Genomic DNA, 16,552 nt, shown 5'->3' on the forward strand with positions numbered 1-16,552 from the left:
TTTCTCGGTTCTAAAGAAATGGGCATGTCATTATGTAGCAATTGACTTTCGATAAGAAACACCCAAACTTTCCAACGAAAAATTTTACCACTTCAATGCGCTTCATTGTATTCCCGAGGGCCCTGTTCTCAACAAACTTCAATTTACAGGAACTGAGGATGATTGCGTTTCAATATGACTAGTTATGTCTTTCCTGTTTGTTAGACGAAGATATTTAAAGATTTTTTTTTCTATAAATTCCGAACTTCTATGTAAAAGAATGAATCTTCATAACACTGTTTTTCGACCCTTTTTAAATGCAGAATTTTACCCTTTTAAATCAGAACATTTTTATATTATAGCTAAAGTCTTCAAGTATAGTCTGTATAGAGATACTCATAAAGGATTTTTTTTTTAGGAAAGAGACTTTCAATACATACATTATATCGATTAAATAATACCGTATACTTCACTGTAAAATCCCAGCTTCGCCATTACAGCTATGTAGGTCATGGTATTATTTGAATGAGAAGGCGGAGCGTCTATTAAGCGTGCGATTAGTATAAATATATTAGAGTGTGTTCGAGGTGTACTAAGTTTATGATTAACTGGCACCTAATAACCCTCTTTTTAGTGCTAGAGATCGACCAAATATAAGCAAACATTTTTAAACTGGCAGGCTTAATTTTGTTTTTTTTTCTGCTTAATTTACAAGTTCTACATGTATTTGAAATGATTTACTAGAAATTCGTTAAATTGTCTATACATCAAATACACAATGGAATTTATAAACAGAACGTATATAACGCATGATACACTTTTTTTTCATTCTTTAAAAAAACCTTATTTTTAAAGAGATAATTAATCCATAAAAGCTTATTAAATTTACGTGTATAATTAGAATTTATTTTATAGCATACATATCATTTTGCAAAATCCGAGTGCTACAACAAATACACGTAGGCGGTTGAATTATGATATAAAACTTCACTCTGTGTATAAAAAATAAAATCGCAAGAAAGTGAAAATTAAAACGTCAATTAAACGTCAGTATCATCGCTGGTTGATAAAGAAACATCATTGTCAGTGTGCTTTGTACAGTCCAGACTGCATTGCTGTAAAAAGTTATAGCATTTACAGTGTCGTCAGAAGAAACCTGAAGATTCCCTCTATTCAAATAAGGGGTGCATTTTGTGCAAATTAAATGTATTCATCCAGTGACTTTTCATTCGATATACCGGTCTTTTTAGCGTTCCATACTTGAATTTCTTTCCCTTAAAGTTTATTTAGTTGGTAATATGCATTTGTGTACTTTTAACAAACAGTTTTTCCCCCTAAAGATATGATGAATTGGTATTTTTCAAATAACGATCTATAAAATGAATGACAGTTTTAACTAAAAAGAAATCTTTCATATCTTCCAAGAACGAAGCACTGATGTATATTTAGAAACAAAGGCAATTGTATACATGTAATTATATACCCACAGTAATTTAAATTTTAAAATTCTGTATTAATGAGACACAAGCAGTAAGTGCAAGCTATATGCTACAGGCCTATAATATAAACTGATAGATACCGAAAAAAAAATCAAACAAAATCGACTGAAATAGCGTTTATTAACAAGTAAATCAAAAATTTTAACACATCTTAACCATAAAAAAGTTTTTTTTCCCCTAGAATTCTAATTAACCATTTGAAAATGATTTGACCATCGATAGCTCGCAGACACTATACACGATGTCGCATAGGTGTGTTCAAAACATGAAAGTGAGTATATTTGAGTCACGTGTTAAGTGCTTTGTTAATCATGATTTCAACGACGGGTTGAAATTTGTAAACAAGGTGCCTTTACTATGGAGACAAGCACCCGTGATTTTGCACCTTTTTGGAAAATAACAAATGAGCACACGACTGTTTCAATTTCTTTCATGAATGTAAATGACTAGTATAACTCTTTACATTGACCGTATTTACGACAACTTGAAACATCCATGCGCTCATATCAAAATGGGCTTGCAAAATGGGGATGTGGCCTAAAGTATATGAGAAATCGATGTAAACAACGTACCCCTGCTATATTAATCAGATAAATACCTAATAACAGTGCGAGGAAGTAAAAATTGAAATTGAAATTAATAAACTACAAAGTTAGATGGAAAGATTGAAGCAAAAATATGTAGAAAATTTTAATTTAATTTTTTGTAAATTATCGGGGGGCCAGATTTGGACGTTTAAACGATTCATTCTTTTATCGTGCCAACGCCTACCGCGACTCGAGAATTCGAAAGACCCGTGGTTTACTTCTAGTGCCGTGCGCTTGGCGAAAAAAACAGTCACTACCTATGTTTATGTCTTATGTTTGACGTGGCGTGATGAACGAGAATCGAACCAGGGCTTCCCGATCAGGAAGCGAATGCCCTATCAGATGGCTTCTGTGTTATATATTTTTTTTCATAAACAACATTAAATAATACTTTAGTTTAGTATATAATTACATATTCTCTCCCTTCGGTGAACAATAGTACAACCTAAACCCAGGAAAACATCTTTATTTTGATATCAATGGCTTCAATAACAATAAAAATCCACCAAGAATCAAAGAGATCCCCATGAGGTAGAATCCACCCACATACGATCCAGTCTTGTCTCGTATAAAACCTGTAAATATAATTTGTATAGAGGCTTGTAGCTTTTACATTTTGTCCACTGAACTATTTTTGAAACTACATGTACATTGCACTAATCTTTATTCTTCGCTAAAGATCTATTCGAGTCTTGCACCCTCATGCATTATATATGACGGAATACATCATTTAAAGAAGAGTTGAAGCTTGGCAGGTGAAGTACAGTGATTCAAACTTACCGACTAATGTTGATGTAATAGCAATTGATGTCCTTCTTGTTACCGTGCCAATAACTAAACCATGGCTAAGTTTTTCTAATTCAATGAAATCAACTATTAGAACGTTCGTCAATGAATAGTATGTACCACCAAATGACACTTGCAGAATTCCAAATACTGACAGCGTAATAAAATCGTTATAGAACGATGCAATCAGACAGACAATTCCATTTGCTATAATTACTATGGTCATCATATGACACCTTTGGATCTTTTTATTATCAGAAATAAATATGAACAAAGTTCTTCCAATGAAATCATTTGCTGCTGAAATCGTGAGGAGGTCTCCAATCATATCTTGTTTCTAATCTTTTGTCTTTTGCAAACGGTGCTATGTAGCTCACAGGAATAGTAAAACCAGCAGCAACAAGAAAAGAAAACACCATTAAAATAACAAATTTGGGATCTTTGAACAGAGAAAAGTCAAATAACACAAACAAAAACTGAATGCAACAATTCCTCTCTTCATTGTATTTAGAAGATGCCAAGTCCATTTGGTTCTTTGATTTTGCCGCATTAATCATATCCAGGGATACGGTACTTGCAAGGTTCATTGAGTTTCCACACAATTCTACTGACTGTATTTTGCTATTTCGTATGTGCGTAGAATCAATGTCAGTGAATGTGATTTCCCATTTAAATTGATAAGTGAATGAAGAGAGTGTTTTGAACCAGTGAACGTATTTCGGATATCATATTCAATGCTTAATTTATTTTCCTTGTCGTTAGAGATAAGACATTCGTTATGATCCTTTATATAGGATATCTTGTCATGTTCTTTATTCTTATTTTCTCTCTCAGTAGTTTGTTCTTTGTCAATTGGTCTAATAAGTTATCCAATAGGAAGGAAATGAAGATACAATCCGCCTGCTATAGTGAGTGTTCCTTTCAAACCATATTCACTAAAAAGAAAGGTTAACAGAAAAGGCAAGGCCAAGCCTCCAAAATTCCACCAACATTAGCAATTGCATTGGCCATTCCACGATGTTTTTCAAAGTATTTTCCTACCATCAACATTGAAGGCAGATGGGCAAAGATTGCTGATATAGATGTAATAGGAGAAAAGTATCATATTAAGTACATTTAAAAAAGCTTATTTGATTTTGAACGTTACATGTAGTTATGTACCAATTCTTAAACAATAAATGATGTGCAGAATATAACGCCATACGAGGTGCGATCAAACAGTTCGCGAACTAACTGAATAACTTCCACAAAAGAAACAAAATCGGGTTTTAGTGTTTATCTTTTGTAAAGAATACCCCTCCTGTTTAATTACACATAAGACAGTGTTCTGTCCAGGCATGAAACACGAGGTCCAGGCTGTCACGTGACATGCTCAATAGCGTACTGTTGACATCAGCCCAAAGAATTCCCCGGGTCCTATATTTTTTCCTGCACAGGTTATTTTTTATAATAAGAATAACCAATTCGTCACAAAATACCCCATCTTGTCAATAGAATTGGTGGATAAAGATTTTTTTCCTATTGTGTGAGTATGGTGTCCATAACAACCGACTCTTTTGTCTTGGATGCATCATATGGAGAAATGGTGTTCATTCTGCTCATTTACATATCGGCCATATTGGAGCTGTAATGGCGACAGATTCCATAAAGGATTATATAGAGAACGAACAAAAACCTTCAGATTTTTATATACTAACTATTTCGGATAAAGTTCTTCCGCCGATGTTTAGATTTTTCTTAATATCTTCTACCGGAAATGACAATATTGTTGATGCCAAAGTGAAAGTTGCGACCGCCTTTTTGATTTGAAATTCCGAAGCGAGAGTATAATGTTTTAATGAAGGAAAGAGCACAGAATTGGTGTCTTTATCATTTTTGGTGATTAAATGTAAGTGTTTATCATAAGTTGACAGAGTTCTTCCGCCGATTGATAGGTGCAGGCGAATGCCTATTTTTATAAAATACAGATGATTTATCATTTCATGAAGAGTTACGACCGCCTTTTTAATTTGAAAACGGCAATTTCTTGCATCAGTGTGACCTACTTATTACCAAAAAAAGATGGTTTCATGAGTTGTCAACTGTTAATAACCCAAATTCTGCCCAAATAACTATGACGGAGGCTTAAAAAAACAGAACAAACTGTGCTTGCAGGTTTTGATACAAAAAATTTAAGAAAAGGAATATTTCGAGTTTATGCAGGATCTTATGAATATTAATGAGAAGTAAATCACGTGGGAGCAACCTCATGAATAAACTGTACATCATTTCTCCATATGTCGTTTATCCAGTGTGGATCAAGTATGGGTGTTTTCTCTTTATCATATCTGATCTGTTGACAGCTTAAATTAACAGAAATTTTAGGGGTTTAGAATTATTTTATTATTAAGATTTTCAACTATTTCTCTAACCGTGAGTCTTCCATCTTTCATTACAAATTCCTTAACTAAGGACGTCTCTTTCAAACTCACTTTCACAAGGTACCCAGAACGAACTTCAGTTTTAACCATCTAAAGCTACCTACCATCACTAAAACAGTTCATTCAGTTTACTTTCTGGCAAGTCCTTTGTTGCCATAATTTTTATACAAATTACTCTGATCCTTCGACGTATTTGGCTTAAGTCTTTGGTACCTTTTTCATCTTTCAAAGTCTTTTTCATTATATATATTGTGGATTTCCAACGTTTCAGCACGACCATCACTGAAGAGACATAATTTGTCGAAATGCACATAAGGTGCATCAAAACTGGTACCGCATATGATTTACATTATATATTGCTGCAAGGGATTTTTCAAGATTTACGTGAAACACTACAGATGTTCCTTCCTCGAGTACAACTTATTAATCCATGTTTTGTCCCAAGTAATCTACATATTGACGTCATTTTCCCACTGTGACGTCAAAAAACATGAAGCAACATATTATTTAACACATGCTATTTATATATAGAAAACGTTTATGACTTTTTGATGTGAATTGTGGTCATGTAGATACAGAGATAGTTTTTGATCACCCCTCGTACGTTGTACTAATGATAAGCGTCGTTGTTTCAATTTAAAAATGAGAAATCAAAAGCAATTAATTTTTAAAAACATGAAGTGTTTAACAATGGGAATTAAATGTATTGATACATTGAATTGATATCAGATGTGCAAATATATCTGAAAGGTTTTTTTTACAGATAATAGTATGATGTTGAGCGTAAAGTTTGCTTAAATGTCTCCAAGTTCTGTAGTTTCTATAGTTTCTATCCATTTTTAATCCAATAATACAAAAATCTGCATGGAAGGAACTGTAAACTATTCATATCTTTGGTTATTCTGCAGGAATTGAAATCATAAGAGGCCAAAGTGGTGTCTGGAATGATTTTTGTTTATACTTTTTATATTCTTTGCTTGGCGCATTCACTTATTTAAAATAAATATCATATCATACTAATACTAAAAATCACAAAGAAACTTCGTAAGTTGAAAAATTCAGGGGGAGCGGGATGAAAAATAAAAATTTATCCCATTTTCCCCTTCATTACCATGAATCTACCTTTGTCTTTGCTTATTTGCTTTAAATAAAATAATAAAGAACCAATTTTCATTTTGATATTGATTGATTGGAATGATTATGTTGTCTTTTTACATAAAAAAAATAAGATATTGTATTTTACGGCAATTCTGAAGCCCTGAGTGATGTCATCCTTAGTTAGCATAGGAAATTGAAGCCAAATTTGCAATGAGATTGTGATATGTGACTAAGGTCCTTTTACCATTAAGAAAATCCTGTACTCAATTTATCGATCATCCTGATTCCAGATACATTCAGTGTGCGTATTGATACTCCATAGATATATTGAGACTACTTATAGACATACGGACCTACGGACCTTAAGAACTAATTTGATGAAATATGACATCACACAAACCAATGTAACATAAACATTAGAGCTAATGTTGTCAGCCATATAATATTCTCCACGGGTATATTGAGACTGCTCACCGGAAAAAAATGAATGGCTGGCCCGAAATCAAACCTGGGACCCCTGTACATGTGCTCTAACTATCAAACTACCCAGGCAGATATAAACGACCCAAACCATTACATCTCTTTCCTTATTTTTTTCGCCCTATTTACATGTAATTTTCGCCCTTGTTAAGATTAACAAACCAAGTTCTTTTTGCCCCTGGCGGGAATTTCACCTGCAAGTCCATGGAAAGTCAAATGGAAAGTCAACGGCACCAAATCATGTAACGATAAAAGAGAAAATGTATGGATAGACCGGGAATCAACCCGTGACGCCTGCATCACTTGTCTAGCGCTTTAATTTAATAATCGAGAAACAAGGCCAAAACCAACACACGACGAATGATTTGGATTGATCTTGATTTAGATTGTGTTTTCAAGTTATCACTTGGCATCGGTTCATTAAGAGCCACAAATTATATCTTAGATATACTGGTCAATTTTTCCAATGGAGCGAGTCAAAAAAAATCATGCACTTTTTTCACAGGGCAGAAAAAATATTTCGAAATTTCGACTTGCCGAATTTTGATACTTTTCTAGTATTTTTATTTCATTGGACCAACCTGTAAAGCGGCGATAAAACTATTTCAAAGCATTCTCTCTTGCTTCAGGTAACAGAAAAATATGAGGTAATTTATTTACAAATCATTCATATAGAATGACATAAAATTTGCCATAAAGTAGGACTAAATGTAGACTGATTTGAAGGGAATAAAAATGAGTACATAGTGTACTTTAGCAGGTGACCATTACATTGTTAATATTTACAAGTCTGCTACATACCAAGAAGGACAATCCATGCCCATTTATTGTCCACAGAGGATGACAAACTTTTTCGATAATTGAAAATAGCCATCGGTAGGAATTAAAATAATTTTGCTCCGTAAACCAAATTTGAATAAAAAAAAAAATAGTATACGTATCACACAATGCTCCTTTTGTATAATTGGAGAAACCAGTTAATAACTAAATATAACAATGACTCATTTTACATCACATTTTTATAAGGATGGAATTTAACACTGATTATTAATTTATTTCTGAGAAACTCAATCTTACTGATGATGATAACAACTGTAACTTTCCAGAAGCCTCAGAATGGCATTGTTGATATCACTTTCACTTCAAATTTTACTGAACAAATTATTTAAATATATAATGTTATATATATATATTACGAAAGCCGGATAGGCTCATTTTTGACAAGACAAAAAAAATATTTAACTCGTTATAACGAGATAATTATCTCGTAATAACGAGTTAGTATCTCGTAATAACGAGTTGGTATCTCGTTATAACAAGTTAATATCTCGTTATAACGAGTTAGTTATCTCGTTATAATGAGATAATTATCTCGTTATAACGAGTTAGTTATCTCGTTATAACGAGTTAATTATCTCGTTATAACGAGTTAGTATCTCGTAATAACGAGTTAGTTATCTCGTTATAACGAGATAATTATCTCGTTATAACGAGTTAGTTATCTCGTTATAACGAGTTAGTTATCTCGTTATAACGAGTAAGTTATCTCGTTATAACGAGAAAATTATCTCGTTATAACGAGTTAGTTATCTCGTTATAACGAGTTAGTATCTCATTATAACAAATTAGTTATCTCGTTATAACGAGTTAGTTATCTCGTTATAACGAGTTAGTTATCTCGTTATAACGAGTTAGTATCTCGTTATAACGAGTTAGTTATCTCGTTATACCGAGATAATTATCTCGTTATAACGAGATTAAAATTGATCTCGAATTGATATATCTAAGTAAAGAATAGACCATTATTTATAGGAAATATACAGAAGCAAGTTGATCAAATTTGTTTGAAGTGTGCGTGATAAAGATTTTATGGAACAGCATACTAGTTTTTTGTGTTATGCCTTTGATTAGTATTGTTTATTGGAAAGACCGAAGACAAATATACGGAAACTTGTGACCGCCTCATGTTGTGTTATACCTTAAAAGTGCAAAATAGAATTAGTGTCATCTTCAAATATAATAATATTTGTTGCAATAAAAAATGCATAGAAATAATCCCATTATTTTAAATATTCCGAATAAATCATGTGGATATGAAACCATTTGTTAGGCTTTAACGATCATATTTTGATAATTCCTTGCCTGTTTACAAGGAATACCAGTTCAATTTTATCGTCTTAAAGGGGCAAGATCAAAATTCAATGTCTGACAAAAAACTAAATTCACATTGTTTTTATCATCAATCCCTCCTTCCCCTCAATAATAAATATGATGAATATCAAGAACTAATACTGTACTTATCACTTAATAATTTATATATTTCTTCTGTTTATTAAAAGAAAGAAACATTTTAATTTACCAATTTGGCATGGAATCTTAAATTACAATATGTAATTTTTGCGTTATTATCAATGTGGTAGAATTAAAAAAAACTTTTGGAGCTCTTTGTTCTACGGAAGCACGATAAAAGGTGAAGGTCGGCATTAGTAAAAACAGTTGACATGTGATCCTTTTTGGGTATAGAATGAAAGTTTAATATCTAAAGTTTACAATATGATAAGCATTACTTAAGGTGTATTTCAAGCATAAATTTTGCCAAGAAATGTGTATTGTATGTTGAGACAGGATTTTTGATATTTTCACTCGTGCTTCGCACTCATGAAAATATAAAAAAAATTCCTGTCCCACTCGTGAAATAAATTCCATATCAACTATAAAACATTGAATATCCTCTATTTATTACCCCCCCCCCCCCCCAAAAAAAAATCATCAATCTCTTTTTGAAATAAAAATTATATGCTTGTAAAGTATACATAATAAATATTGTGATGAGGAAAATAATTAACGACATTGCTTCAATGTTGTATTAATAATATAAATGTACATATGTACATGTAGTATTAGGCCTATTCGTTGATCAATCCTAAGTAAAAAGATTATAAAAGTGAACTGGCTTTGTAAACTCTGTAAACTTTTTTTTTTGTTTTGTAAACTCTGGTTTGACTTTCCGACACTATGTGGTAAACATATAGGATCCGCCAAATAGACGTGAATCTCAAATAGGTCTCCGTGAATCTCCACAACTTGGACCCCCCCCCCCCCCCGCGCAAAAAATATAAACAGTGAATCATGACAGAATATTAAATAAAATGTCAATATCAGCAGATCAGATTAAACGTCTTATTACTTAAAAGGATGTAATATCATTTTTGCTTCACCATTCCTCATTATCGTGGACAATATGCATAAGCTAAGTCACAAATGTCAAGGGGGGGGGGGGGTTTAAACCAAGTAAAATATTTGACAAGTAAAAAGAAAAAAAAATAGATTTGATATTCCAACTACGAGTATTTGCCATTATTTTCGGGAGATATTTACTCAGGTAAAAAAAATATGGAGGAAGGGGCACAAAGATACTCTTGACCGCCCCCTTTTCAAAAGTGGTGGTGTGGACATTAGCCCCTCTATTACTACGCCTATGATCTAACTGCTGATGTTTCACCATCCCCCGTCTTCAAACCATTTCTGAATCTCAGAAGTAACATATGTATAACACTGTAATCTATATATTATATGTTGCATAAACGATATGTTGCACTTATATTGTCTCTGATATTTTATTTTAGCGGTATAGAAATTGATATATGAAAGTGTATAAGTCGTCCAAAACATATCGAAATAGTGTCATTCATCAGAAATAGTTGTCATAAATAAATTGCCAAAGTTTGAAGCAAGTACGTTTGGCAATATTATTTTAAGAAAAATATCGCGTCCTAATGCAACAATTTGAGGAGGAGTTCAAGAAAAATGTGTAAATGTGTTCGCCTTAGAGTTGCTATGATTATTGACAGCGAAATAGTTCAAGATTTAATCATAAGTCAACCCCAGAGCAAATTAAATTTTCAACCATTTATCAATTGTTAAATTTGACTGTTAATTACTTGCTAAAAATTCAATGGCATTTAAAACTGCAGCCATTTTTATTCCTATATTGCTATTAAGTCTCAAAATAACAAGAAAACTGTCTCGTTATAACGACATAACTAACTCGTTATAACGAGATAATTATCTCGTTATAACGAGATAACTAACTCGTTATAACGAGATAACTAACTCGTTATAACGAGATACTAACTCGTTATAACGCGATAATTATCTCGTTATAACGAGATACTAACTCGTTATAACGAGATAACTAACTCGTTATAACGAGATATTAACTCGTTATAACGAGATAACTAACTCGTTATAACGAGATAACTAACTCGTTATAACGAGATACTAACTCGTTATAACGAGATAACTATCTCGTTATAACTAGTTTATTATTTTTTTATCTTGTCAAAAATGAGCCTATCCGGCTTTCGTAATATATATATATATATATATATATATATATATATATATATATATATATATATATATATATATATATATATATATATATATATATATATATATATATATATATATATATATATATATATTGCATTTTAACTAAAAACGTGAAGATAAGGAACAGTGATAGATCTAAAAAAAAAAAATTATACAAATCTGTACATAGGGTACAAAACACGGACCCCCAGACATTCCAGAGATGGGATCAGGTGCTTACATAAATGTTGTCAATGAAGAAATCTAGCATCCTTGTAATTTCAACTTTAGAGTACTTGAATCAGTGATTTTTAAGAATTTTGTAGATGACTAATCACAAGATACGAAAATATCCGACTTCACTTTTTATTGAAATAGAGTTGTCTATGAAAATAGTCTAGTTTTTATCTTACCGAAAGGAAAAGTTGAAAAAGTGTACAAAAGTCGTACCTTTCGATGTTAATGACTTAAGAAAAATTTTGTGACTTAAAATTTCTAGAAATTCTTTGCAATTCTTGAGAATCCACATCTGATTTACTCCACTTTCAGAATACACTGTAGCACAGTATGCCTAATGTTTCTTCATTACAGCAATTAATATTTCGTAAAAATAAAGATAGGTGCTTGGTAGAACATTTGCTGGCCATGGACCCAGCAATATATCTTTCTTTGTAAGGATATTTATGAAGTTTAGGAATCCAATATAGGTGGATTTGATCCAACACATCTTGGTTGACTGGAATGCTAAAAGCATTAAACATGCACTTAAATGTGATTTTGAAGAATTTCATAACTTAGAAAGTGAACTGCGAGTATAAACTGGATTTCCAGACGTAGAATTAAAATTAAGGTTTTCTAATATACAGTTATAATAATGTGCCTTATAAATAAAGACGATTTTGTTACAAGCCTTATCTACTGGAACCATAACATATTGTTCATGTAGTCTTCCTTATTCTTTTATTAACTCCGATTTAGTAAAAAAATATATCTGGCATAATCTTTGACAGAACTCATAAGAGAAATGAAGTTATGTCGCCAATTGAAAGATAGGAGCTCCCTGTATTTATCAGCTTTTAACATGATTTTTTTAGATCTTCATTTTCAACAATATTAACGTCAACTTTAATGGGGTGTCGAGTCCTACGGTTTGAGTCAGAATTATCTTCCGAGACACTGAGGTGACTCAAAGAGCCTGTGCTAGCCAACATCCATAATCACAAACACTATTTTGTATTCTGAAGTTAACGAATCTATGTATGTACTTGCGTTAGCTTCTTCAAATAGTTCATTCAAAAATTTTAAGGGAATCAAGTTAAGTTAAGTTTAAATGTGATGAAGACCTAATTTTATATTGACGTAAGTCAAAAGTGAATCAAAAAAGACATCATGTATATTTGGTCTTTTGTATGATCGATGTCCATGACTACGCCTATGTCTAGTCCCATAGATAGTCCCATCATATTCATATTGGCACAGTATGGGCTTGAGAATCTCCCTTACATTATTTATGAGGTCATTGCAATCATACAAAAGGCCGTGCTTAGTTTCCTGATCCAGTATTCTTCTCGTTGTCTGGGGTACATACCCTCACTGCACATATTGTCGTCCATCGGTACATATTGTCGCCGGCAGAAAAGTAACACATGTACATATTGTCGCTGGCGACATTATGTGCCTCACCCTCACTGTACATATTGTCGCCTCGCAGATATTGTTGCTTAAAGATTTCTTCTATTGTTTTTTGGTAGTTTTATGAATGTAATTGGTGTATGAATCACACTGACGTGTCTCGTATGGTATTCTATGCAGCGTGATTGTGACGGTACATTTTGTCGCCGGCTACAAGGTGTACCTACCCTCACTGCGCATACTGTCGTCCATCAGAACATGTCGCATGACAATGCACGGCAATGCTCCATATAAATATGGTCAGAGAAACCAAAAAATTCAACAATGGTCATATACACTTAATTTGATCGCCGAAATATGGCTAAATTATTGCCGACTCGGAGTTAAACAATAATAATCTATCAATCAATAGATATAAATATGACTAATCATTGCTTTGCTGTTTTTGAGAAGATAATTTTTAAAGAATTTTCCCATATATTCCTATGTAAAACTTTGATCGCCCATTGTGGCCCCACCCTAGACCCGGTTTTATTTGAAAATACTTGAATCTGCGCTACACGAGGATGCTTCCATATGAACATCACTAACCACGGGCCTACTGCTGTTCTCAGTGGTGGATCTAGAAATTTCGAGGGGGGTGGGGGTGGGTTGGGGGAGGGAGTTGTGCGTGCAGTTCTGAATTTTGTTTTGACAAGCAAAAAAATTTAGAAAATCATTTGTACGTAAAGTTGTGTTACTGTATTTGTTAAGTAAAGGTAAACAAACAGAATTTACCAAAGCAGAAAAAAATCAAACCACCGGGCGGGGGGGGGGGGGGGTGCGCCGGTACTACATCTGTCTGGTTTTCCATATATATTCCTATGTGAAACTTTGATCAACCGTTGTAGCTCCGCCCTACCCCTGGAGTCATGATTTGAACAGAATTGATTTTGTTTTTGTTTGTTGTTATAATGCCCATCTCGAGAATTTTTTATTCGTATATAGACGTCACCACTTGCCGGTGGAGGGCTGCAAATCTGAACCTATACCTGGCAATCAGGGTCATTGAAAAGTGAGGGATCTTTATCGTGCCAGCACCTCAAAATTGAACGTACGCTATGTAACGAAGCTTTCACATAAGTATCATCTCTTTTGACTCAGTACTTCTTGAAAAAAAAAATGAAAGATTTTTTTCTAAATATTCTATGAAAAACTTTGATCACCTATTGTAGCCATACCCTTCCCCCGAGGGACGTGATCTGAATAAAACTGAATCTTCACTTCATACTGAAGCCTTCACATACGTTTAAACTTTTCTGACACAGTGCTTCTTGATAATTCTTAACTACTTTCCTTGAAAGAGGGCATGGTCCTTCATTTGAACAAACTTGAATCCCTTTTATCCACGGATGTTTAGTGGCAAGTTTGCTTCAAATTGACCCAGTAGTTCTTGAGAAGAAGCTGAAATTGTGAAACGTTTACAGACAAAGGGACGGTCAGACAAATGTGATCAGAGGTCTTGTCACAAGGAATTAACAAGTTAAATATGAAAGCCCTAGCACCAACCGTTCAAAAGTTCTGTCCAAGGTCAAGGTTTTCCAAAAGTATGTCAAACTCTAAGGTTTCAAAGAAACCTTTGACCAGAGGGTCAAAGTTGTTGATATCCAAAAAAGGTCTTGTCACAAGGATTACATATTTTAAGTATGAAAGCCCTAGCACCAACCTTTCAAAAGTTATGGCCAAGGTTAAAGTTTTCCAAAAGTAGGTCAAACTCCAAGGTCAAAGGGTCAAAGTTGTTAGAAATGTGAAGTAAGATAGCCCTAGCACAACCGTTCAAAAGTAATTGCGAAAGTTAAAGTTTTTCAAAAGTAGGTCAAACTCCTACATGTAGGTCAAGGTCTAAAGGTCAAAGTTGTTGGTATCTATTGATTGACTGTATGTTGTTTTACGTCCCGTTCGAAAATTTTTCACATATATAGAGACGTCACCATATACCGGTGAAGGGCTTCAAATTTTGACCTTTGCTCGGCACTCAAGGCCATTGAGCAGTGAGGGATCTTTATCGTGCCAACGCCTGCCGTGACACGGGGCCTCGGTTTTTAAGGTCTCATCCGAAGGACCCGCAATTTTCACTTCAAAGTGCCGAGCGCTTGGCGAAGAAACAGTTGCTACTCATTTTTTATCGACTTAGGTCAGTCGCGGCCGAGATTCGAACTCACGATTTCCCGATCAAGCGCTCTACCGACTGAGCTACCGTGAACGGTCGTGTTGGTTTCCAAAAAGGTCCCTTACATATGTGAAGTATGAAAACCCTAGCACCAACTGTTCAAAAGTTATGTCCAAAATTTAAGTTGGGTAAAATTTTGCAAAACTGGGTAAAACTCCAAGGTCAATAGGTCAAATATGATGGTACCCGCAGAAAGGTCTTGTCAAAGGAATACCTATGTGAAATATGGAAGTCATAGCTCCAACCAATCAAAAGTTAGGGGCAAGGTTAAATTTTTGCGGACAAACAGACAAACAGCTAGACAGACAGACGGACGGACGGACGGACAGGGCAAAAACTATATACCCCCGAATTTTCGATACGGGGGCATAAAAAAGAATAGGCTCATTTATCAGATATCTCAAGATTAGTCAAGAATCATGGTATCTTGACATATCACAGTGATGTACAACAATCCTGGACACAACTTTCTGACCAAAAAGTTTTCTCCCTACAGCATTGCGGGTAATGCTGTCTGTCTCCCTCCGTGCGTGTGTGTGTGTGTGTGTGTGTGTGTGTTTGTCAATCTCTCTTTCCTTTCTCAAGTAAATATTCGTCAAAACAATATATCGACGAAAATATATGCCGACCTTGATTGTACATATTGTCGTCGACGACAATATGTGCTAGCGCTTGACTGTACATTTTGTCGTCCATTATGCAGGAAGAAAATAAGGCTTGTCTTGGTACATATTGTCGCTGGCGACAATATGTACCAATGGACGATAATATGTGCAGTGAGGGAAGGTACATATTGTCGCCGACGACAATATGTACAAAAACGACAATATGTACCGTCACATGCAAATACCTCACGTAATCCTTTACTAGGTGAAAAATGAATCAATCTTCGGCTGTTGTATTTACAGATATTCTAAATGTTAATAAAGACGGAATGCTTAATTAATTTGACTATTTCATAGAAAGCTTATAAATTTTCAACATAAAAAGTTTATATTTCTTACAGCTTAACTAATCAATCATATAAATTTAAACGACAAACTTTTTTATTTAAAAAGAACGGAAAATTACTGCAGGATTTTAACATTACTTTATTATTTATATTCATATAATTGATAAACTTTGATATTTTCTACTCCAATAACTCACTTGGTGTACTGTTAATTTCAAAAGAACACGCCCTGTAGAAAAAAGGGAAAAAAAAAAAAACAAAAAAAAACAATCGAGATTAACATCTGAATTAAACTCCAGTTTTTTTTAAAAGATAAAATATTCACAATACTAGTAGTCAAACCAACATGAAAGATTATAAGGGTATGTTCGTAGAAGGTATATGCTACACAGCAGATTGAAAACACAAAAAACGTTTCGTGGATACTTATGAAAAGGATTAAGAAAACGAAAAGTGATCGGTCTCGAAATTCTTTTAAAAAAAAATACAAGTTTGTCAACAGGGCATATAACAAAGCCCCTAGAGACTTAAAAGTT

At 33.6% G+C, this 16,552-nt stretch overlaps 1 long non-coding RNA gene across 1 annotated transcript; it reads right to left on the bottom strand.

Annotated features, from left to right (window-relative positions):
- Positions 1 to 2,516: 2,516 nt before the first annotated feature.
- Positions 2,517 to 2,920, bottom strand: LOC133181448 (uncharacterized). The gene is made up of 2 exons (XR_009720472.1): positions 2,846 to 2,920; positions 2,517 to 2,640 (listed from the first exon to the last, which is right to left on the bottom strand). It is a non-coding gene; the product is annotated as an uncharacterized LOC133181448 (long non-coding RNA).
- Between the last annotated feature and the right edge of the window lie 13,632 nt (positions 2,921 to 16,552).

The sequence above is a fragment of the Saccostrea echinata genome, unplaced genomic scaffold, assembly GCF_033153115.1.
Source record: "Saccostrea echinata isolate AGI-Se365-2 ecotype Australia unplaced genomic scaffold, CSIRO_AGI_Sech_v1 ptg000008l, whole genome shotgun sequence".
Classification (NCBI taxonomy): domain Eukaryota; kingdom Metazoa; phylum Mollusca; class Bivalvia; order Ostreida; family Ostreidae; genus Saccostrea; species Saccostrea echinata.